Source organism: Rana temporaria, chromosome 1 (assembly GCF_905171775.1).
Source record: "Rana temporaria chromosome 1, aRanTem1.1, whole genome shotgun sequence".
NCBI lineage: Eukaryota > Metazoa > Chordata > Amphibia > Anura > Ranidae > Rana > Rana temporaria.
The window spans coordinates 81164806-81178047 of record NC_053489.1 but is presented as its reverse complement, the minus strand read 5'-3'; the positions used below and the strand labels follow the sequence as shown (position 1 = coordinate 81178047).

Here is a 13242-nt window from a genome sequence, read left to right as displayed (position 1 = left end):
CGAATTCAAATTGTCAAGAGGTGGGCGTGTTTTATGTAAATAAAACATGACCCCACGTAAATGACGTTTCTCATGAACGGCGCATGTGCCGGCCGTGAACGTATCCCAGTGCGCATGCTCCTAATCACGTTGCAAATAGTCAATGTTTTCGACGTGAACGGAATTTACGCAAAGCCCTATTCGCGAACGACTTACGCAAACGACTACAATTTTTCAAAATTTGACGCGGGAACGACGTCCATACTTAACATTGGCTATGCCTCATATAGCAGGAGTAATGTTACGCCGTAAAAAGCCTTACGCAAACGACGTAAAAAAATCTGCCGGGCGCACGTATGTTTCTGAATCGGCGTATCCAGCTCATTTGCATATTCTACGCTGAAATCGACGGAAGCGCCACCTAGCGGCCAGCGTAAATATGCAACTAAGATACGACCGCGTAAGAGACTTACGCCAGTCGGATCTTAGCCTAATTTTGGCGTATCTTGCTTTCTGAATACAGAAAGAAGATACGCCGGCGCAGCTTTGAATTTACGCGGCGTATCAATAGATACGCCGTCGTAAATTCTTGCTGAATCTAGCCCACTGTATATAGGAGCGGTTTTCTCTTTCTAAGGCAGGCCATACACAATTAATTTTATTTCGTTCAACCAGCGGGTGAACCACTGGAGGTGGATGGGGGAATCTCTCCCACGTAACTATTCTGTTCTGACAGTATGGGGACTTCCCCACTACCAGAATACATTCATCAGAACTACCGCTTTAGACGGCAGCCCTGCTCAAGCCTTGCTGAACCATTCAAATTTTGATCCATCTATGGCTGGCTTAAGAATTTGTATTTCTGTCCACATAGTCCTGATTTACACTCTGGTACACAGTAAAGCCAAGTTGGTGAGCTGATTTTGTCTGCTGCATCTGTCTGTTCTCTCCTACTGTCAGCATATTGATTCTCAGCATATTCATTCTCAGCACATGTGAATAAAAAACACCTCTTCAAGTGTCCCCCTGTGCTCTGAATGTTGCTGTACAGGGGATTACAGGTATTACACCAGTAACAAATAAAGTATGTATATAAAGTAAAGTATACATATAAAGTAAAGTCGCTTCTCGGCCTTTTGGCTAAGATCAAGTGTAGTATCTGTTCTTATCAGTTGCCAATAGGTGGTGCTAAGCTGACTGTCCCCGGTACCCTGTGGCAGGGGGAAAGGGATGGCAGTCGGCGGACGCTAAGCCTGTTGGTGTGGAGGTGGAAGCCTTCTGATTTGGACAGAGAGGCATGAGGTCGAAGCCAAGAGGCCGGGTCCCTGGCCGTTGGCCTGGATTTGGTGGTAACTGCCCCAGTCAGTTGTTCTGGAGGGAACCCTTGCTTCTCCTTTAACCGGGATGGAGCGGGTAGTACTTCCAGAATGTGATTAGGTGGGAGAGATAGGGGTTGTGGGTAAAGTCTGCGTCAGTAGGCTCTCCCCAACCTCTTCTCCCACCTTCCTGGCTGGGAAGGGTGCTGCCGGTCCGGACCGGGGGCTAGGGACCGTTGAAAAGCCTGTGGAGATTGTGCCCCTGGAGTGGCAGTCCAGGGGTACCATACATTGCACGAGTGTTTGAGGGGCACTCATCGTGTGGCACCTTCAGGTCACTGATCTCCACAACACACTTTTCACACCTGCCGCTTGGGCCGGGCCTTTTGGCTAGGACCAGTGGAATTTTTATCCTGGCCGGAGGGCCGGCCAATGTTTTTCACATTGGTCACTTTCCTCACCTTCCCATCTTCCTTTTCCCCACTTTCTTTTATTATTTTTCCCCGTGTGTTGTTTTGTTTGTCACTTTTTGTGTGGTGCTTGCACTTTATGTGTGGCGAGTAGGGTGCTGGTCCTCGGGCCGGTCTCTGAAAGTCTTGGGAGTTGGTGGACTCGGCCTTCTGGTTAGGTTCACCGGCTCTCATGGGGTCTCCCTTCGGGGGAGCCTCACCGAGGAGGGTTCTGTTTCGGCAGTCCCTCTGAGGATGTTGGGTCCTTGTGGCTTCGGCTGCTTGGACCAAGATGGGTCCATATGGCTTCGGCTGTATGGACCACAGTTTACTCTTTTCCCTGCCAGGAGCCTAACGCCCCGGGGGATCAGAGACGGGTCCTTTTCGGAGGACCACTGACGTTTGCACCCGTCGCAGTTTTTTGTGATGTCACTCTTTAGGTGTGTGCACATTTTTCCCTGCACCGGGTGGAGTTTTTGGGTTGTGTTTTGCACGCCACAGGCTTTTCAACAAAAAAAAAAAAAATACATATAAAGTAAAGTATACACAGGATTACACGCACCAGAAACATATAAAATGAATCTTATGTTTGGAAATAAATAGATTACTGCATGTTTTTATTTTTATCTGCCTGGAGTTCGGCTGAGAAGAGGTTACGTGTTAGTGTGTGCAGCACTGTTAGTGATAGTTTATAAGCTGCACACATGAAAATTCACTTTTTATAGATACTAAACTAGGACAATGTCCCAGCAATCTACAGTGCCTTAAAAAAGTATTCATACCCCTTAACATTGTCCACATTTTGTCATGTTACAACCAAAAACATGTGATAGACCAACACAAAGTGGCACAAAAGTGTGAAGTAGAAGAAAAATGTTAAATGGTTTTAATTTTTTTTTATAAATAAATATCTGAAAAGTGTGGTATGCATTTGTCTTCAGCCCCCTTTACTCTGATACCCCGAACTACAATCTAGTGGAACCAATTGCCTTCAGAAGTCGTCTAATTAGTAAACAGAGTCCACCTGTGTGTAATTTAATCTCAGTATAAACACGGCTGTTCTGTGAAGCCCTCTGTGAAGAGGTTTGTTAGAGAACCTTAGTGAACAAACAGCATAATGAAGACCAAGGAACACACCAGACAGGTCAGGGATAAAGTTGTGGAGAAGTTTAAAGCAGGGTTAGGTTATAAAAAAATATTGCAAGCTTTGAACATCTCACGGAGCAGAGTTCAATCCATAATCCGAAAATGGAAAGAGTATGGCACAACTGCAAACCTACCTAAACTGACAGGCCGGGCAAGGAGAGCATTAATCAGAGAAGCAGCCAAGAGGCCCATGGTAACTCTGGAGGAACTGCAGAGATCCACAGATCAGGTGGGAGAATCTGTCCACAGGACAACTATATGGCCTCATACACACGACCGTTTCCCTCTGCAAAATCCATCAAGAAAAATGCTGGCAGAGCATTTTTGGCAAAAAAAGGTTGTGTGTATGTTTTTCGTCAAGAAAACTGTCGTGGATCTCAACGAGAAAAAAAGAGAACATGTTCTCTTTTTTCTTGTCGGGAGTCTCAATTTCCTCGTCGTGTTTCTTGCCGCGCTGGTTTACGATGAGAAACACGTGTGTATGCTTAGAAACACGCGCATGCTCAGAATAAAGAGACGGGAGCGCACCTTCCCTAAAAGTAGCGTTCGTAATGGAGATGGCACATTTGTCACGCTGTAACAGACTGAAAGCGCGAATGGTCTCTCACCAAACTTTTACGTAACACGGAGTAACATGAGATTAGCAAAAGCAGCCCCAAGAGTGGCGGCAGTGAAATCGAACTTCCCCTTTATAGTGCCGTCGTACCTGTTGTACTTCACCGCTTTTGAGAACGACAAGATTTTCTTCACAGTGTGTATGCAAGAAAAGCTTGACAAGATTCTCGTCAAGCCTGACAAGAACCTCATCGAGGAAAACGACGTTTCTTTTACGACGAGATTCTCGGTCGTGTGTACGAGGCCGCTCTCTTTTTTCTCGTCTGGAGTCTCAATTTTCTCGTCGTATTTCTCGTCGGGCTGGTTTACGACGAGAAACACGTTCGTGTGTATGCTAAGAAACCCGCGCATGCTCAGAATAACGTATGAGACGGGAGCGCACCTTCGGAAAAAGTAACGTTCGTAATGGAGATAGCTTATTCGTCACACTGTAACAGACTGAAAAGCGCGAATCGGCTCTCACCAACCTTTTACTTAACACGCAGTAATATGAGATTAGCAAAAGCAGCCCCAAGGGTGGCGCCAGTGGAATCGAACTTCCCCTTTATAGTGGCGTTGTACGTGTTGTACGTCACCGCGTGACAGTGTGTATGCAAGGAAAGCTTGACAAGATTCTCGTCAAGCCTGACAAGACCCTCGCTGAAGAAAACAACGATTATCGGTCGTGTGTACGAGGCCTTAGCCGTGCACTCCACAAATCTGGCCTTTATGGAAGAGTGGCAAGAAGAAAGTCATTGTTGAAAGAAACCATAAGAAGTCCCGTTTGCAGTTTGCAAGGAACCATGTGGGTGCCAAACATGTGAAAGAAGGTGCTCTGGTCAGATGAGACCAAAATTGAACTTTTGGCCTAAAAGCAAAACGCTTTGTGTGGTGGAAAATTCACACTGTACATCACCCTGAACACACCATCCGTGAAACAGGGTGCTGGCAGCATCATGTTGTGGGGATGCTTTTCTTCAGCAGGGACAGGGAAGCTGGTCAGTGTTGTAAGGAAGAAGAATGCAGCCAAATACATGACAATCTCAGAAGAAAACCTGTTAAGCCGCGTACACACGACCATTTTTCATGTCATGGAAAAAACAATGTTTTTCTCGATGTGATTCCTCTCAAGCCTACCTTGCATACACACGATCGTGATAAAAAATGCTCTAGCAAAGCGAGGTGACGTACAACACGTACGATGGCACTATAAAGGGGAAGTTCCATTCGAATGGCGCCACCCTTTGGGCTGATTATGCTAATTTCCCATCTCATAACTTGCTTCTGAGCATGCACATTTTCCCCCCGTCGTTAAAGCGTACACATGACAAAAAAAACTTTGAGAAAAATGCTCTGAAGCCTACACACGATCGTTTTTAACGACCAATTTAAAAAATTGAATTTTTCTCCTCATGAAAAACGGTTGTGTGTACGTGGCATTAGAATCTGGAAAAGACTTGAGACTGGGGCGGAGGTTCACCATCAAGCAGGACAACAACCCTAAACATACAGCCAGAGCTACAATGGAATGATTTAGATCAAAACATATTCATGTGTTAGAGTGGCCCAATCAAAGTCCAGACCAAAATCCAATTGAGAATCTGTGGCAAGACTTGAAAATTGCTGTTCACAGACGCTCTCCAGCAAATCTGACAGAGCTTGAGCTTTTTTGAAGAGAAGAATGGACAACTTTTTTACTCTCTAGATGTGCAAAGCTGGTAGACACATACCCAAAAAGACTTGCAGCTGTAATTGCAGTGAAAAGTGGTTCTAAAGTGCATTGACTCAGGGGGGCTGAATACAAATGCACACCTCACTTTTCACATATTTGTAAAAAAAACAATTGAAAACCATTTTCATTTTCCATCCACTTCACAATTATATTCCACTTTGTGTTGGTCTATTACAGAAAATCCCAATAAAATTACATTTATGTTTTTGGTTGTACATTACAAAATATGGACAAATTCAAGAGGTGTGAAGACTTTTTCAAGGCACTGTATGTGTAGAGAAGGGTACGTGACACAAACACCTGCTGGAGCTGGAAAAATGCAATATATGGCGAGCCTATGACATTATCTCATGGAAATGTAATCACATAGTGGTTTGTAATTTAACATAGAAAATGGCTAAAAGACAATCATGAAATATTGATGCCACACAAAGCAGTAATTTGAATCTTTAGCTGCAGTAGGAATAATAAATGTGAGCTCTTCATGGAGAGCGATAAACCAGTAGATGTAAAGTCATATCATGCAGATGTTATTCTGACTCTGTAGAACATTGAAGGCGTTGTGAATGCCTAATATAAAATACTACCATGGAATTGCTAAGAGTTACCAATATGGCCAACTTTGTGGGTTACATCCTTAGAGTATATACACCCAACATTTCATATTCCTGATATGTTCCTGCTGTACCATGTACTTGCATGCAAAAGTATCCTGTCGTCTTTGTATTGCTTTCTTTATGTGAAATCCCTGGTGTTCCTGGTGGCCCCTCTGCTTTTGTATTAAAAACTGACCACATTAACCAAGAGAACACACAATGGTCAGTTCTCTAGCTGTGCTGGGAACTCATCCTGCTCTCCTCCAATGATCAGACTTTTCCTGACACCCCCCCCTTAACTGCACAGCCTTTGACAGGGAAGCTAAGGCCCCATACACACGGTTGGTTTGGTTCGATGAGAATGAACCAAAGTTCATTTTCATCGGACCAAACCGACCGTGTGTATAGGCTATCGGTCTGTTTTCCTTCGGTACAAAATTTTAAAACATGCTTCAAAACCGAACCGATGGACCGCTGCCCCATCAGACCAAACCGATGGTTAGTACAGAAAAGCATCGGTTCAAAACCCGCGCATGCTCAGAATCAAGTCGACGCATGCTTGGAAGCATTGAATTTCGTTTTTTTCAGCACGTCGTGAGTTTTACATCACCATTCGTCCGTCGGACCATTCTCATCGGTTTTGTCCGACCGTGTGTACGGGGCCTGAGTGTACTGCTTTTCCTCTCCCAGCTCTAATACAGCTGAAAACAGAGGTAATGTGATCAATTATAACAAAGGGAAACATGTATTCATAATGTTTTTTTTATATATATATGTATACACAAATGTTTTATTTTTCATTTGTATTTTAAACTAAATAGCTTGTTTTACAAGATAATCGTTAGAATCAATCTATTGGCAAAAAATAAATAAAATAAATATTGTCTAAATACAAGACGTATGTGTATTACTTGATTCCTGGTGAGCTTTGTGTATTTCCTCCAGATATGTGCAGTAATCTAGTGTAAAAACGTTGCCTTTGTGCAGGAGCTTCCTGTAATAAAGACTGGTCACTGCTGCTCTCTCTCTTTGTGCAGGGTGACTGGTCTTATCTCCGCCCCCTCCTGTAGTTTTCTGCAGGCAGCCTGCAATGGGTGGAGCCTGTTGAGTCCCTCCAACAGATCTGCCCTCTGCACAGGCTGTCTACACCACAGTGATGATGTCACCGCTACTTTTACAAGGTTATAATTGGGTCTGCAAAGGCATTTGCTGCACATAGAGTAGATATATATCATGTGTGACTATTGAGAATGGATTTAAATGAAAGGCTTTGTGTCCTGAGTACAGCTATAATGTTAATAGCAATGACTGGATTGCCTTTCCATTTCTGCCTACAACCAGCTACTGTATGATTTTTTAAACTGGCTAGATTTGCAAAGTCTCTTCTACGACAAATGGGGGCATTTTCTGTACATAAAAGTTGGGAAAATGGTAATTTGCTCATAAGGTTAAAGGGGTTGTAAATAAAAACATTTTTTTTTGCTGAAATGACTGTTTACAGGGTATAGAGACATAATAGTTAACTGATTTCTTTTAAAAACGATTAAAAATATATAAAAATCAATCATATAATGTACCTGTAGTTTCTAGTTTCGTTTTTGCATGTTGTTTCCTGCCTCTCTGCCTTACAGAGCATACAGAGCCATAGAGCAGTGATGGTTTCGAAAACGAAACTAGAAACTAGACACACAGTAATCACACCTACTTGAAGTTAGTGACCACAGAGAGAAAGCTCCCAGCACTATGGTCATCAGGAAACGGACAACCAGGAAGTGTGGAGATCAGAGAAGAATTACAGCAACTTGAGAGCAAACACGAACAATGAGGACATGAAAACAGCACTGCATTAAGGTAAAGGAAGCTATTAAGATAAAAAAAAAAAAATCCTTTACAAACCCTTTAACTCACTGCATTTTCCAGTAGTTGCTATCCTATTTAAAGGGCGAATTTACCTTTAAAAATTATAATAAATGCACATGACTTTGCAGGAAAAAACTGTACATTTATTACTATTATTTTTTATTATCTTTTTTATTACTCCTCTCCAAGCTTGTTCCCTAAGTTGTTATCACAATACATGTTCCCATCTCCAGCATATCAAGCATTGTTCTGCTGCAACCTGCCAATCTGTCGCATGCCACATCCCGAGTTGCCATCTTCTTTATTTACATCATCAAGGGGCAAGTGGTCTCTGCCGGGATCTTGTAGCTGGCGCCTGATGATGCTCATTTGCTGCAGTGCATCATTATGGGGCTGACTGTAAGACCCCATTCGCACCTGAGCACTTTGTAGCTTGAAGCCTGAAGCTACAAAATGCTGGAGGGGAAAAAATCTATTTTTCTCTATGAAGATGGTTCACATCTCCACTCCAAAACGCCTGAAGCCAGAAGCTCTAAAACGCCTGAAGCTCAAACAAGTTCAGGCAGATTTGGGCGTTTTTCTGCTTTTTACATTGGTGACCTTTTGACCTGTACAAAATCACGGTAACAAAACGCGGTAAAAAACGCTGCAAAAATCGCTGCAAAATTGAGGTAAAAATGCACGACTTTCTGCCTGAAAACGCTATGCGCAGGTGTGAATGGGGCCTAAGAATCAGGAAGAGCCAACTTGTCAAAATCTCCAATCACGTCACTTCCGGTGTGGCCAAATTACCACTGCGCATGCGCAAATCGTCTGAGGTTGCGGTAAATTATAGAACACATATTGGTATATCTAAAACATTTTTGATTCCCCGTCCTATTGGCCGCTGTTTATCCAAGTTAACCAATAGGGAGGGGAATCAGAAAGGTTTTAGGTGTACCAACATGGCGGTCCTCTATAATTTTCCTCAACCTCCGACGATCTGCGCATAAGCAGTGTTGACGTCATGCCAGCTGATCATGATTCGATTGTACCAATGGTGACGTGGTTGGAGTTTTTGATGGGTTAGCTTTTTCATCAGAACACCAGTCCCCTGGTGGCACATATGCTGATGATTACCTCAAGGCCTCCTGGGATGCATGATGTCAGTTTTCCAGGAGGATGTGATCGACCTGGATAACTCGCCTAGGTGGGAATCCCAGAAGAACCAGAAGGGGTTCCAAAAAAAGGACATCTTCAAATTCTTAGAATGTATAAAATTAACCCAGGGAGGATTAGTATAAAAAGTGGAGTTTTTCTTTTTTCATCCTTTACACACCCGTCAATCACCAATGCGTTTTTCTGCTAATCCTGCTACTGGCAATGATATAATTTACTGTAGTGTGAAATGAGGTATCATGAAGTGTCACACTTTAGTAAATCAGACCCAAGGCATTGGTTGAGACTACAGAAAACAAAATTACAGTTCATGGAGAAGTAAGTTAAACAGAGGTGTAGTGAGCTTAGTATTTGACAATAGCACATGTTCACAGTAATGTATGCTAGCAAAGCAGCATGATGTTGTGTAGAAAGGCACTCTGCCACATAAAATCTAAATTTCAATCTTTTTTCAGTCTATACAAACCAATTTGCCATGACATCCACATGATTACAGGGAAAAAATTAAGACCTAATGCTAAGCCATATACAGTGGGGGAAATAATTATTTGATCCCCTGCAGTACAAATGTTATAAAATAAGTATTTGATTTCCAAGTAAAACATGACTTAGTACGTTGTGGAGAAACCCTTGTTGGCAAGCACAGAAGTAGGACTTTTTTTTGTAGTTAGGTACCAGGTTTGAACACAGCTCAGGAGAGACTTTACAGATCTTCTCTAAATCCTTAAAGTGGAGTTCCACCCATAAATATAACATTACATCAGTAGTTTTAAAAAAATGTCATTAGTCCTTTAAGAATTTTTTTTTTTTTTTAGATGCCTTTAAAGTGTTGTTGCTAGGCAGAATAGTTAATTTTCCCACTTCCTGCACCTAGGTGCTTAAGCTTCCTAACCTACACCGCACAGACTCCTGGGAATGTAGTGGGTGTAACGTTCCAGGAGTCTGTGCACTCCCCAGTCTCGAAGAATCATGTGACTTGAGCATGTGCGAGATCTGCAAGGCTGAAATCCAGGAAGTCATACAGTCTGGCTTCATGATGCCCACACTTAAGATGGCCCCAGTCAATTTATATTTTATAAAGTGTCTAAATGCTGTAACAACCTAACAAAACGGACCTTAGTTTACAGACTAACTTTACTAGAATACATTAAGCTTGTGTATTACAGGGGTATTTATATTCAAAAAGTGAAATTGTGGCCGGAACTCCGCTTTAAGGCTTCTTGGCTGTCGCTTGGCAACTTGAAGTTTCGGCTCCCTCCATAAATATATTATAAATATACTATAAATATATTATAGGATTAAGGTCTAGAGACGGGCTATGCCACTCTATGGCCTTAATATGCTTCTTCTTGAGCCACTCCTTTGTTGCCTTGGTGGTATGTTTTGGGTGATTGTCATGCTGGAAGACCCATCCATGACACATCTTCAGTGTTCTGGCTGAGGGAAGAAGATTCTCACCCAAGACTTTACAATACATGGCCCCATCCATTGGCCCCTCAATGCGTCAAGTCAGCCTGTACATTTAGTGAGTCCCCCTCCTCAAGAAGAACGCACATGTACAGCCATGTCAATGAATATATACATTTTCCTCTGCTAAAGGTACAGACCGGCTTTGCCGATATGAGGGGCCAATGGATGGGGCCATGTATTGTAAAATATTGGATGAGAACCTTCTTCCCTCAGCCAGAACACCGAAGATGGGTCTTGGATGTGTCTTCCAGCATGAAAATGACCCAAAACATACCGCCAAGGCAGCAAAGGAGTGGCTAAGAAAGAAGCACATCAAGACCTTAGTCCCATAAAAAATTTAAGGAGGGAGTTGAAACTTTGAGTTACCAAAAGACAGCCAAGAAACTGTAAAGTGGATGTAAACCCGAAAGTATAAGATTTCATGTCATCTGTGGCTAGTCTTGCCACAAAAAGTTAATCCAGCTCTGAGCAATCCTCTTTTCTTTTTTCAGTGAGATAAATGGACAAACAGGAGAAAACTTTTGTTCGTTCTTCCCCCTTGCTGTGAATGACAGGTTATTTACATATTTCATGCATATCTCATGCACTAGCTTGAAACAGGCACTATTTTTTAATTCCAACCCCCACTCCTTTTTTGAAGTCATGTGGTTACTTTTCTGGATTTTGACTGGATGTTAGTGATCATAGCAGAATTTAACGTAAGCAATACACAGGAGAAAATGCATGTTGACAAGTGGAGTGTAGAGGTGGGCGGGGAGTCTACTGACATCACGACTCCACCCACCGAGCTCCAGACAACAGATCCACCCACAGAATCTGCAGTTTTTCAGTTCCTATAACAGACAGAGGGGAGACATTTGACAGGTAAGGATACATGCAGGAGGCAAGTATATCCTTATAGATCAGCACTATGGAAGTAGTTTAGAAAGGATGAGAGTGGGTTTACATCTACTTTAAGGATTTAGAGAAGATCTGTAAAGAAGAATGGACCAAAATCTCTCCTGTGATGTGTGCAAACCTGGTAGCCAACTACAAGAAACATCTGACCTCTGTGCTTGCCAACAAGGGTTTCTCCAGTAGTAAGTCATGTTTTGCTTGGGGATCAAATACTTATTTTACTTAGTGAACTGTATGCTAAACAGTGCTGACTACTTGAACAGTGCTGCAAACAATCCCAGCCACTCAGCTTCAAGCTTACCACCACTGCTCCACCAACCAAACAAGGCTGGCTCTGGGCGGTCCATGATCCGCTAAATAATTGTAGCACAAAGAGCAAAATTGGAGCCACTCATTTTCTTAAAGTCCAAAATAAATGATTTTTTTCATTAATAATAAATATTAATAAACATTGTTATCTAATACAGGGAAAATCCATTGCTCCTCTATTATTAAGTGCCTAATAGAGTTAATGGATAACATCATTCAATTTACTTTGGGCTTTTAGAACTCCACTTTTGCTCTTTGCGCTATAGTGGAACAGTGACTGCATCTGATGGGATGGAGTCACTCTTCGGTCCATCATTTTCCACCTGGCTTAGCTCATTTTAAATAGACTTTTGAAAAGCCAGGAGGTGCCGATAAGGCCACCCACAGCTCATATTTAGACTGATTCAGCAAGAATTAGAAAATATTCAAGCCATCTATAATCAGTTTAAGCCCAAGCTAATATTTATTTATTTTTATTTTTGAACAGAATGGGGGAGAGCTAAAAAGGTATTCCTTTTGGCATGTGACCCAATTGAGGAGGTTTTCCCTAACTCCCTTTAAAGCCCTGTACACACGGCCTAGAATCTCGTCAGGAAAAAAAACATAGTTTTTCCTCATGAGATTCTTGGCAAGAATCTCTTGCCGGCCGAGTGTACAGACACTCCATTCAAAAGAACCGCCATTCTTTTGAATGGCAAGATCGCAGTGACGTCATCGAGTACGATGAGCAAGCGCTCCTCACTTTCGATGCCGTCGCTGCCATCTTGCTGCACCCTACATTGCCCCTGGAAGCTACCGCGCATGTGTCGAAGTCATTTCGAGCAAGCGCGGGTTTCCACGGCGACAGGTAAGTATACAGACGCTCAGGTTTCTCTGCAGCAAAACACTGCTGAGAATCACGACGAGGAAAATAGAGAGCAGGTTCTCTATTTTTATCGTCGAGATTTTGGGCAGTTTTCTTGACAAGAAACCTTAACCTCCCTGGCGGTAAACCCGAGCGTGACTCGGGGTTGGTTTTCAATGCTAAAATCGGTATCCCCGAGTCACGCTCGGGGTGGACGTGCAGCGGCGCAGCTTACCTTTCGCTGGATCCACAGGCAAATTACTCACCTTGTCCCTGGATCCAGCGATGCCACCCCGCTGTGTGAGCGAGCGGGACCTCCTCGCTCGATTCACAGTCCCCGTGTGCCGCCGATCTCCGTTCCCTGCGACGTTACGACGCACGGGAGCGGAGAACGGCGCCAAATTCAAAAAAGTAAACAAACACATTGCATACAGTATACTGTAATCTTATAGATTACAGTACTGTATGTAAAAAATACACACTCCCCTTGTCCCTAGTGGTCTGCCCAGTGCCCTACATGTACTTTTATAAAAATAAAAAATGTCATTTCTGCCCAAAAACTGTAGATTGTCCAAAAGTGTCCCTTTATGTCAAAAATGGTTTTAGATCAGCTAGAAAACAGCGATAATAAATTATAATCACTTGCAGAATTGTGCGATGGCGATTTGTGGGGAAATTCGTCATAAAAAAAAAAAAATAATGACAGCGACAATTCTGCAACTGAGCAAATTTCAGTGATTTTGAGTTGATTACATTATTGAATAATTTTTATTATAATTATATTATTATTTGTTATTATTTATAATTATTTATTATATTATAATTTATAATTTTGTTTAAAAAAAAAAATCATACCCGGGATGCCTACAAGACTCTTGCTTGGTCAGATTTA

General features: G+C 42.5%; 1 protein-coding gene and 1 pseudogene across 2 annotated transcripts in view; one reads left to right on the top strand and one right to left on the bottom strand.

Annotated features, from left to right (window-relative positions):
- The window catches only part of RAB3C (RAB3C, member RAS oncogene family), a 215162-nt gene that overhangs the window by 104215 nt on the left and 97705 nt on the right, over positions 1 to 13242 (bottom strand). The window lies entirely within an intron of this gene.
- Positions 1100 to 1230, top strand: LOC120925181 (annotated as a pseudogene).